Consider the following 13,378-nt stretch of genomic DNA (forward strand, 5'->3'; position numbering starts at 1 on the left):
TGGGATTGGGCTTGGTACTGGCCAGAGTGATAATGAACAGGGGCATCTTGTTGGGTTGGGTAGACCCGTGTCTCATACCCACCAATGTAGCCATGTCGTCCCCAATCAGGTTGGGACCAGCCTCCAACACTGGGTGGGAAAAAGTGGCCATATTGGTGAGGTTGGCTATAGCCAAACATATGTGGCTGCTGTTGTAAAGGTTGGGTAGGGGGAGGAAGGGGGTGAGGTGTAGGCCCACGTAATTGAGGATCCTCAGAGCCTGCTTGAGCAAGCATGTGTGTAGGTGGTCCAAGGCGCATTAGATTTCTGGGTGAAAGCTGCCACCTCTCCAGATATTCAAATAACTCATATGGGGAATTGGGGTGTGTGCTTGCATCAAGCAGGATCTGAAAACATCCTCGAATACGGAGCCTCACCTCACGGGAAAGGGCACGAAGATAAAGGGCCAGGCTGTGTGAGTATGCCTCCTCGCCATCATCATTATTGACTCTAGACAGATAGTTGAGGACCCCTGTGTCCACATTGGTACGGGTATCTTGGGCAGGGATATGGCGCCTTCTTCTTCCTCGCCGGGATGGTCCAACAGGCTGTGGGGAACCCCGGATCTGGGCAGTTGGGCTGCTGCTCACGTTGCCCTGCTCCTCCTGTATGGCTGATGGTGCAGCAGCAGACGGTCCTGGTTGTGGATGTGGTCCTGGTGGTGGGGTTTGTGGCGCAGGCACTGGGTTTTCCTGAGAGGATTCTTCACCCATGCTTCTTGTAGGGGGAGAAGATGGGCCAGCCACCTCATCCCCTACAGGATTAATGATGGGCTCTGTATCGGAGCCAGTTCCTCTCTCCGTAAGGTTGGACTGAGTTCTGTTATGAAATAGAACAGAGCCAAAAATAAATCAATATTTTTGGCCCTGTAAAGTATCTGTGTAATGTGGTGTGAGGTATCTACTTACGGTCTCAGATCCAGAAAAGGGACGAGGAAGGAGAGGCGGTCATAATATATGTATTTCCTCTTTATGTGGCCCGCATCACCACTCCGGGACCGCTGCTGACGTTCCCGCCTGTATTGGTCGCGGATGCTGCGCCAGCGTCTCATCACATCTTCCACTGCAATGTGACAGGAAATATTCTCAATTTCACATATTTGATAGGTCAAATTTGCTACCAGTAGCCTAGGTATGTGGCCTTCTGGGGTGTGCTTTCTACCCAGGGTGGCATATATAATTGGGGCATCCAGGCCAGATACACAGGGTCACAGTAGTTCATATATCAAGTAACTACACTTACTAACTTGGTTGGCTAGGAGGATGAGGAGCTTGTGGCCTGGGCCAAATTATGGCAGTGTAAAACCATGGGTCACATCAAAATCTACCCGCCTCATGAGGAAAGAAGTACAAGCACAGGAAGGGGGGGGGCTGATTCTATATGCATTTTTTGATGTGGGGTAATTTTAAACAGTTTTTGGGTTGTACTTACTCAGTTGCTGCTGCTCCTCACGTGGCCGATCAAAAAAATAGTGGAACATCTGGCGACATATGCGCCTCCATGATGCCTCCTTTCTTGCCCGGTTGGCATAATGGGCATCACATTGGTCCCAGATTTCTGGCCGCTCCTGCACTAACACAATAAGCATCTCCACATTGAGAAAATATGGCGCCATGACGCTGATGTACTCAGTGGAGGCGTACTTCCTGGATGTCTGGAGCACTTTTTGAGCTCATTTGCATGTCTAGGCTTCCTGATGATGGATTGGCCCATTTCCTGTCACCTGCCAAAAGACCTGCGTATTTCTCGCAAGTCACACGTGTGGTCCGTGTGTAATCCGTATTTTTTGCGCACCCATAGACTTGCATTGGCGTAATACGGGCGTAGTACGCTGACAATCGCAGCATGCTGCGATTGGCACGGACCGTAGAATACGGGCGAGAATTATACGGCTGTTAGGAGCTGCCCCATAGAGAATCATTTGTCCGTGTGTAATGCGTGCTTTTAACGCCTCACACTCGTCCGTATTCCTCTCTAGTGTGACCCCGGCTTTAGAGTCTTCCTCAGGGTATAACGTCATGCATATAAACAGATCTATCTGAACACATTTTATAGCAGATATCCCTTGATGTCATTTTGGGTGGGGGCTGAAAGATCTGTTTTTCAGACACACAGATGCTCAGACATGCAGGATTTTGCACTCTGAGGAATCTAACAAAACCCATATACCAAATGAATTTTATGCACAAGTTTATTCACAAATATATACAGTGGGGCAAAAAAGTATTTAGTCAGTCAGCAATAGTGCAAGTTCCACCACTTAAAAAGATGAGAGGCGTCTGTAATTTACATCATAGGTAGACCTCAACTATGGGAGACAAACTGAGAAAAAAAAATCCAGAAAATCACATTGTCTGTTTTTTTTTCATTTTATTTGCATATTATGGTGGAAAATAAGTATTTGGTCAGAAACAAAATTTCATCTCAATACTTTGTGATATATCCTTTGTTGGCAATGACAGAGGTCAAACGTTTTCTGTAAGTCTTCACAAGGTTGCCACACACTGTTGTTGGTATGTTGGCCCATTCCTCCATGCAGATCTCCTCTAGAGCAGTGATGTTTTTGGCTTTTCGCTTGGCAACACGGACTTTCAACTCCGTACAAAGGTTTTGTATAGGGTTGAGATCTGGAGACTGGCTAGGCCACTCCAGGACCTTGAAATGCTTCTTACGAAGCCACTCCTTCGTTGCCCTGGCGGTGTGCTTTGGATCATTGTCATGTTGAAAGACCCAGCCACATTTCATCATCAATGTCCTTGCTGATGGAAGGAGGTTTGCACTCAAAATCTCACAATACATGGCCCCATTCATTCTTTCATGTACCCGGATCAGTCGTCCTGGCCCCTTTGCAGAGAAACAGCCCCAAAGCATGATGTTTCCACCACCATGCTTTACAGTAGGTATGGTGTTTGATGGATGCAACTCGGTATTCTTTTTCCTCCAAACACAACAAGTTGTGTTTCTACCAAACAGTTCCAGTTTGGTTTCATCAGACCATAGGACATTCTCCCAAAACTCCTCTGGATCATCCAAATGCTCTCTAGCAAACTTCAGACGGGCCCGGACATGTACAGGCTTAAGCAGTGGGACACGTCTGGCACTGCAGGATCTGAGTCCATGGTGGCTTAGTGTGTTACTTATGGTAGGCCTTGTTATATTGGTCCCAGCTCTCTGCAGTTCATTCACTAGGTCCCCCCGCGTGGTTCTGGGATTTTTGCTCACCGTTCTTGTGATCATTCTGACGCCACGGGGTGGGATTTTGCGTGGAGCACCAGATCGAGGGAGATTATCAGTGGTCTTGTATGTCTTCCATTTTCTAATTATTGCTCCCACAGTTGATTTCTTCACTCTAAGCTGGTTGGCTATTGCAGATTCAGTCTTCCCAGCCTGGTGCAGGGCTACAATTTTGTTTCTGGTGTCCTTTGACAGCTCTTTGGTCTTCACCATAGTGGAGTTTGGAGTCAGACTGTTTGAGGGTGTGCACAGGTGTCTTTTTATACTGATAACAAGTTTAAACAGGTGCCATTACTACAGGTAATGAGTGGAGGAAAGAGGAGACTCTTAAAGAAGAAGTTACAGGTCTGTGAGAGCCAGAAATCTTGATTGCTTGTTTCTGACCAAATACTTATTTTCCACCATAATATGCAAATAAAATGAAAAAAAAAACAGACAATGTGATTTTCTGGATTTTTTTTTCTCAGTTTGTCTCCCATAGTTGAGGTCTACCTATGATGTAAATTACAGACGCCTCTCATCTTTTTAAGTGGTGGAACTTGCACTATTGCTGACTGACTAAATACTTTTTTGCCCCACTGTATATATATATATATATATATATACATATATTTCACACAAAAAAAATATTTTTACACACAAATTTTTCACACAAGTTTTTTTTTCCTTTTCTAAAAACACTATAAATATAATTATACTATATGTAAAATTTATTTTAAAATGTTATTAAACATACTAAAGTGTGATTTCATACAAAAATGTAAAATCCTACAAACATACACTATTACAAAATTTAAAACTCTTCCTTTTTCCATATTGGAACTATTTCCAAATACCAAATAGAATTTTTCGATATTTCATTCATGTAAAAAAAAACAACAAAAATAACTACCGTAATATGCGATTTTATACCTGTCGATTTATTTGTTTTATACATCATATAACCTCTATAACATCATTTAATCCATCTGGATGCAGGGCCGGACTGGGACTAAAATTCAGCCCTTGCATTTGAAGTTACACAGGCCCACTAGTCTCATGGTGATTGTATAATATCTTTGTACACTTGTAGGTTACAAGAAGTGAGAGGAGATTACCACGACTATATAACATATAGTCACACAGCGTCGCCGGAGGATTCTCCGGTGGGCCCTGGCATCTGGTGGGCCCTGGCCCCTGCTGGCATACAGGGCCAGCAGTTGCCTTGGGCCCCCACTGCTCCAGGGGCTCCCAGCCAGTGCCACACAGCTGCTATGGGGGCCCGTGCCAGCGGAGCAGCAGCGGGTGTCAGTAGGCAGGAGCCCCTGTCCCCGCTGCTAAAGAGAAATGAATATTCACTGCGAAGCAGTGAATATCATTTCACTCTCGGTCTCCACTCCCCGGGGCCCCGCCCCCCAGCCTAGGCAGCCAGCCCCGCCCTCAATTGCAGTGGAAGAGAGAGCGTCTCTCTCCCATCAGTCCCCTCTGCTCCTGACTCACAGCCGGTGCGCGATGACGTCACCATCGTGCACCCGCTGTGTGTCTGGCAGATGGGACAGCTCCTGAGTCTGAAGCCGGCATCAGCATGGGAGTTAGGAGGAGAGGTGAGTATTGTGATTTTTTTTTATCTATCTCTATATCCATCTATCTCTATATTCATCTATCTATCTTATCCATCTATCTATCTCTATATCCATCTATCTATCTCTATATCTGTCTATCTCTATATGTCTATCTATCTCTATATCTATCTACAGTATCTCTATATCTATATCTATCTCTCTATATCTATCTCTATATCTATCTATCTATCTATCTATCTCTATATCTGTCTATATCTATCTATCTCTATATCTATCTCTATATCTATCTATCTCTATCTCTATCTAGCTATATCTCTCTCTATATCTATCTATTTCTATCTGTATATCTATCTCTATATCTATCTCTATAGCTATCTCTCTATCTATCTCTCTATCTATCTCTATATCTGTCTATCTATCTCTATATTTGTCTATCTCTATATCTATCTATCTCTATATCTATCTCTATATCTATCTATCTCTATCTATATCTCTATATCTATCTATCTATCTATGTGTCTATCTATTTATCTGTCTGTCTGTCTATTTCTATATCTATATCTATCTATCTCTATATCTATCCCTATAGCAATCTCTCTATCTCTATCTATCTATCTCTATCTATCTCTATATCTATCTCTATATCTGTCTATCTATCTCTCTATCTATCTCTATCTATCTATATCTCTCTATATATCTATCTATCTCTATCTGTATATCTATCTATCTATCTCTATCCCTATATCTATTAATCTCTCTATCTATCTGTCTATCTCTATATCTATCTCTATATCTATCTATCTATCTATCTCTATATCTATCGCTATATCTATATCTATCTATCTATCTATCGCTATATCTATCTATCTCTATCTATTTCTATCTCTAGCTATCTATATCTCTCTCTATATCTATCTATCTATTTCTATCTGTATATCTATCTATATCTATCTATCTCTATCTATTTCTATATATCTATCTCTATATCTATCTATTTATCCATTATCTATCTTCTATCTATCTATTTATCTAGTGTTATACCCTATGAGGGGGCAGCGTTATAGTGCGAACATATAAATCCCTTAAAACGAATTATTTATTTAATACATTAAAAAACACCTATCCCAGTGAAAAATGGTCAATACCAATGATTAACCAGACCTAAGCTGGGATGCTACATAGCCCTACTATAAGGCTCACTGATACCTTCCTAGCCGTGGAGGTTGGCACCCTAAAGACGAGAGTTGGCGCCCCCACTCAACGTGGACTATCCCTCACTCCCCTACCAATCCCTATTCAGACAGGAGGGAAAACAATGATCTGATGCAGAAATGAAAATTCAGAATGCCCTATGCTCAAGCAAACCTCAAACAATTGATATTGTCCCAATCGAACCCCCACATAGGGGTATATTAACCGATAAATTGCTTGTCATGTGTAGGTATGCCCATCTGATATTATAGCAATGAACATTAAAGTTGCCTCAGGCTAAAGTAGGACCCCAGGATACTATAAACGATAAAAAATCTAATACCTCCACATCATGATCATATGTGACAAACTGATATGTCCAATGGACAGATAATACAAACTAACCCCTCTCAAGGGTATATTCTGAATCATAATACAATAAACAGAGTCACTTATCATGTGTAGGTCAACCCCGACGCGTTTCCCCGCCTGTAGCGGTTCATCAGGAGGAATCAATAAACGTCATATCCATATACAATACCCAGATGATGCATGATAGTACCGCTGGTCAAGAATGAGTGGATTTAAATAACCCCCATGATACAAAGCCACAATTCAGCCCCACCCATTATCAGGTGGGCAAATCACATATGAGAAGGTAGTGATAGCCCAAATATCTCCACATGATACCGTAAATAGTAGCCAACCTCAGCGTCAAACCATCACAACCGCCTACGATACATAGCGGGTGAATAGAGGCCCCACGTGTGCTCCAGGATGGCGCCAGCGTCCCACGTAATCAAAACGCCTCAGGTATATAACAGGAAGATGAAGCCTCAGCGTGCGCTCAACACTGGAGCGCATCCAAAATGGCGCCGAGAACTTCCGGTTTGGGCGCATCCAAAATGGCGCCGAGACTTCCGGTTTGGGCGCATCAAATATGGCGCCGGGACTTCCGGTTTGGGCGCATCCAAAATGGCGCCGGGACTTCCGGTTTCGGCAGATTTAATTAAGCTCCAATACCAGCATTCATTTTACCCTCAGAGGGAGGGAGGAGCAAAGGGTATATGTATCAAATGGCGGGGCACAACAAAAAAGAGCAAATGGTACAGAGTATTCAAAAGTATAGAGTTTCTGATTCTATCGCTCATATATACTAGAATACCGCCAAGTGACTATTTATTAAGAAGACAATATTGGGGATGAAAAATTCTATATAAAGATAAACATCAGAAACAAATAATAAATATATACCGCTTTTCAATGCAGTGTATGCCTAAAAGGCATCCTCAGATATGCCCTTCAAAATAAAAATAAAAAACCCCCATTAATCCAGAATACATATATATATTAGAGAACAGTCACCATACCAGGTATACTTTTTGTCCATTATATAAAGCAGGTATATGACATGCACTCATTCATCCCATCTGGGAAGAGGGACTGTAACCTGAAAATCCACTCACATTCTCTCCTCAAGATTATATTATCCAGGTTACCTCCCCTCACTTTCGGCTTTATTAGTTCAATCATAGTGAAGGAGATGTCGCTCACACAACCTTGGTGTACTGAATTCATGTGTCTTGCGACAGGGGTATCTCTCTTATTTTTGATATCCCCCAAATGCTCCCCCACCCTAACCCTGAATTCCCTAGTGGTCTTACCCACATAGTCCCTGGGACATGTGCACGTGGCTTTATAAACCAGACCTGTAGATCTACAATTGCCAAAATCTCTAATGTAGAAAGTTCTCCCATTATATGAGCTTGTAAAGGTCTTACATTGCAACATATATTTACACCTGGAGCAATTGCCGCATTTAAAAAAACCAAGGGGTCTCCTATCTAGCCATGTAGCCGCCCCTTTTGGCCTTTGATAGAAACTATGGACAAGCCTATCTCCAACAGACCTCCCCTTTCTATATGTAACACTTGGTTTCTGTGTTACAAGACCTCTCAAGTTGGGGTCAGCTAGTAAGATACCCCAATGTTTTTTAAGGACATGATATACTTTATCCGCCTGAGCATCATAAGTTCCAATAAGCCTTACAATATTTTCATTTATATCATTCCTAGGTCCTTTTTTCTGAAGCAAAGAATGTCTATCACTTAATAACGCCTCATGTTGCGGTCTGTCCAATATCTGTGGAGGGTACCCTCTCATCTTAAACCTATTATATAGGTCCTTAGATTGTCTTCTATAAGAATTTAAATCAGAGCAGTTCCTTCGAATCCTCAGGAACTGCCCCTTAGGGATCCCCTTCTTCAATGGCTTTGGATGATGGCTTGTCCATCTCAAAAGATTATTAGTGGCAGTTGGCTTCCTATAAGTGCAAGTGCTAATACCTCCATCAGCCATCTTAGTAATCGTCAAGTCAAGGAAATTAATGCTGTGCATATGACATTCATATGTAAATTTAAGTCCCACTGTGTTAACGTTAATAAGCTCGATGAAGCGGTTAAAATCAGCCTCTGGGCCAGACCAAAATATCAATATATCATCAATATATCTGGCCCAGAGGCTGAGGAATGGAATCCACCACTCATCCTCATCACCAAATATGACAGTCTCCTGCCACCAGCCCAGGAAGATATTTGCATAACTGGGGGCACAGGGGCTCCCCATTGCAGTCCCCCTGAGCTGGTGGAAGTATTTAGAGTCAAAAAGAAAATAATTCCTAGTAAGGACAAATTTCAGCAAATCCTTAATAAATAGGTTATGTGCCCGACATTCTACTGCTCTAGTTTGCAGAAAATGAGGGGCAGCGTTATACCCTATGAGTGGGGGAAGCATTATACCCTATGAGGGGGCAGCGTTATACCCTATGAGGGGGCAGTATTATACCCTATGAGGGGGGCAGTATTATACCCTATGAGGGGGGCAGTATTATACCCTATGAGGGGGTGCATTATACCCTATGAGGGGGCAGTATTATACCCTATGAGGGGGGCAGTATTATACCCTATGAGGGGGCAGCGTTATACCCTATGAGGGGGCAGCGTTATACCCTATGAGGGGGTGCATTATACCCTATGAGGGGGGGCAGCGTTATACCCTATGAGGTGGTGCATTATACCCTATGAGGGGGTGCGTTATACCCTATGAGGGGGCAGCATTATACCCTATGAGGGGGTGCATTATACCCTATGAGGGGGCAGCATTATACCCTAAGAGGGGGTGCATTATACCCTATGAGGTGGCTACATTATATTCTATGAGGGGGCTGCTTTATATTCTATTAGGGAGGCTACCCCAACTCCTGCTACATAACTAAGACCTGTACTGCCTTATATTATACCCTGATATTAGCGCGTTTTTCCGCACAATTGGTGGTCTTGTATTTCTTTCTATGTAGCTACATAGTGGGCCCCAAGAATGATTTTCTCTGGTGGGCCCAAGGTGCTCCAGTCCGACGCTGTAGTCACAGCTGTGCCCAGTATTTCAGCTCAGTCCTATTTATTGCTTTTAGGTACAGTACTCCTCCCAAAGCTCTGTCCCCTTTTGTACGCACAGTGACAGAATTCCTGGCAGAACTGCTATCCATTGAGCAACCAGACCCCCTGGTCATAGCCGCCCCTATATCTGCCGTTCATGTAAGGCTGTATTCACACAACCATGTGTCGCGAGCCCTATTGCTAGTCTCCTGAGCTAAAGCCGGACGGTCCATGGTTATTGGCCGTCCTGAGCCAAAAAAAATAGAAGCCCACAGCCTCCACAGAATTGGCGCATCACATTAGATTTGCCAATTCTGGCACTTTACCCTGCTCATCCTGATGCTGTGGTGGCAATTGGGTTAACATACGGTGTTGATGACAGCTGTGATTTGTCAAAAATTACATAGGCCATCAAGCCCTGAGGCTAGTAATGGAGATGTGTTAGTCAGACAACCCCCCCCCCCCCCCCCTCCGTTACTACCCTGTAAGTTAAAATCATTAAAACACACCCAGAAAAGTCCTTTCTTTTAAAATAAAAAGCCACCCTCTTTCACCTATTTATTTTTCAAAAAAACACTTCCGCTGGTCCATTGTAATCCACATTGCTGTCCCACAACGATCCCCAACTCTGCTGCATCTGCATTACCGCACACCACGGCTGCTGAAACACACAGAGTAGTGTGAGAACCAGCATCAGTAATGAGCAGTGACCCAGTGAGGCTATCATAGGTCACAGCTGGCGATTCTGACAGTAACCTCTGTGTGATCCGTAGATGACAGCGTGTAAGCAGCCAGCTATGAACTGCGGTAACCTTACTGATGTCACCGCTCATCACAGCCTCTGAATGTAACGGGGATCGATGTGAGACATCGATGTGCATTACTATGGACATGTGGAGATGTTTTTTTGAGAAATAATAGGTGAAAGATGTTGTCTAGGATTTTATTTTAAAATAAAGGACTTTTCTGTGTGTGTTTAATTATTTTTATTTACAGGGTTAGTAATGGGAGTGTCTGACACCTCTCCATTACTAACCTTTGGACTTGATGGCAGATGTGATTTTTGACAAATCACAGCTGTCATCAAACCCATATATAACCCCAATTGCCACCGCACCAAGGCATCAGGATGACTGGGTAAAGCGCCAGAACTGGCAAATCTGATGTCATGTGCTAATTCTGGGGTGGCTGTAGGCTTCTATTTTTTGTCTTGGGCAGCCAATAACACTGGACTGTCCCAGCATGATAATAGAAGCGCCCAGCTTTATCTGTACTGTTTTTATATAGTAGGAGGTCCCTGTGCCTTTTTTTAATTTAATATGTAAAAAAATGAAAAAACAGTATCTATTTATCTCTGTAATTTCTCTGCTGCATTTCATGTCGTACAGGTCCCATACACATTAGGCTCCCACATACATTAGGCCCCATACACATTAGGCTCCCACATACATTAGGCCCCATACACATTAGGCTCCCACACACAGGCGAATCTCAGAACAGGAGACTTTGGACTCCTTTTCTCCTAAGGTATGAGCCTTTTATACATTTTTTACCACCAATGCGTGGCATGGTATACCTCTATTGTGACACTTGTCTTTTATTGCGGTATGGATTGTTTTTCATACATTAACGCATGGCACTAATTAATGCTTTCTATAAGATGGTGGCACCTCCATTTGGGAATTAAATGAAAATTTGGAGAAGTCCACAGCATAGAATTTAGCACCCTGTCCCTTACAGGTATTATATCATTTGTACCCCTCCTTTCTCTTGACTATTTTAGGTGATGACTATATTTGATCATGTCCATTCATAGCAATCTTATAAATCATATTAATATTCATTCCAATCCTCGATGGTATGGTTGCCCCCCAGCAGTGGCATCTAATTGGATGTAGACATTTGGTTATAGTGTTTTTTGTATTTTATTTTGTTATTTTGTTTTTGTACACATATGTCATATGTATGTACTTATGTGATGTAAAACACAGACCTACTGATATATTTTGTCTTTTGTGGAATGATTCCTTTGCTTCGTATTTCATTATTGTGATTCTGCTATTATTTCAGATATGTCTTGAAAAAGGCGCTTCTAGCCAAAACGTTGACAACAAATTATCTGTTTTCATTTTGGGTCTGATGGACCGTTTATCTACTTATTTTTGTTTAATAAAGAGAAATAATTTTTCACACTGAGTGCCGGAGTATTTTGGATATTTATATAAAAAGGGAAAACAGAAAATATGACTTCTGTAGCAAGAAACAGACTAATAAGGAAAAAAAGACCCATTCAAAAAACAAATATTTCTAAGGAAGAAAAAGAAGCCTTAAAATAACTTAAGGACAATGAAAAAATTGAGATTAGAGGGGCAGATAAAGGAGGTGGTATTGTTATCCAGGATGGAGATGACTATTTGGAGGAAGCATATACTGTATTATCGGATGTAAAAACTATAAAAAAATTAGATGTTGACCCTTCCAAAAAACATATTGAAGAATATCATAGGTTGATAGACACTGCCTTTAATCAAAACATCCTAAATAAAAAGGAAAAACAGTCCCTGACTAACAAAAATCCGAATACAGCCCTCTTTTATCACCTGCCAAAGGTGCATAAAAATTCTGTGAAACCTCCCGGACGACCGAACATTTCGGGTATAGAGTAACTAACTAGTCAGCTGTCGCATTACATTGATCAGTACCTACAGGATCTAGTTAGAAAATTACCTTCTTTTCTCCTAGACTCCAGTCAGTTAATAAAAGAATGTTAAAATTTTGTTTTGGGAAGATTACATTTTCATAACTTTAGACGCACATGCGCTTTACTCCAATATTGAGCATATATTTGGAATCGATTCAGTTTCACATTATTTGAATGAGGTAGTTGATATGCCAGAATATCAGATACAATTTGTAATAATGGGTCTAACATTCATATTGGAACATAACCTTTTTACTATCCAGAGGCAATTGTATATACAGCGGCTTGGCACCGCGATGGGGACTCCGGTAGCCCCAAGTTTTGAAAATCTTTTCATGTGGTGCTTCGAGCCCTCACTGCAATTGTGTCGGCAACTTTACTGCAACATATATTATTGTCGCTTTATTGACAATTTAATTGTATTCTGGAAAGGCACTGAAGTTGAAGCTCAAGAATAAATTGCGGCATTGAACAGGAATGACTGGGGTATTACTTTTTCCGCAGAGGTTAATAAAGAAAAAATAAATATCCTTGATCTAGAAATATCCCATAAAAATAAAAAATTAGCACTAAAACGAACTTTAAGAAAACTGATACCAATGGGTTCCTCGATTATTGAAGCGCACACCATCAAAATGGGAAGCAAAACATTCCTTACAGCCAATTCCGTCGAATTAGGATAAATAATACAAATAAGGAACTTTATGTGGAACAATCGAAAATTCTGATCAATAGGTTTACGGATAAGAAATATCCAATATGATTAATTATGGCAGCATACAGGACCAATCTAGAAAGAACTCAGCAGGAGTGCTTATCTAGAGAGAATAATAAAAATAAGGAAGTGGAAGAGGGAATAACCAAGGAAGGAGAAAAACCTGAGCAGATAATTAATAAAAACAAAAATAAGAATAAGGAAAGAAAAAAAGATGGGTGGCAGTATAATTTTATCACCGCTTCTAATCACAGTAATACGGAGATAAGAAACATTTTAAATAAATATTGGTACTTGTTGAACAAGGATACATTTTTGAAAAAAAACTTTTACCAGATAGACCCTATATTACTTTTCGTAGGGCCAAAAAGTGATGGGTATAATTGCCCCTAGCAATCTCAGAATGAACAAAGATGGGGAACGGGAATGTTTAACCCCTTCCTGACGTACTATCCCATCCATGGGACCTGAGCCCCTATGCCCATGGAGGGATAGTACGTCT

The sequence above is a fragment of the Dendrobates tinctorius genome, unplaced genomic scaffold (assembly GCF_039654945.1).
Source record: "Dendrobates tinctorius isolate UK_male_01 unplaced genomic scaffold, ASM3965494v1 ptg000120l, whole genome shotgun sequence".
NCBI lineage: Eukaryota > Metazoa > Chordata > Amphibia > Anura > Dendrobatidae > Dendrobates > Dendrobates tinctorius.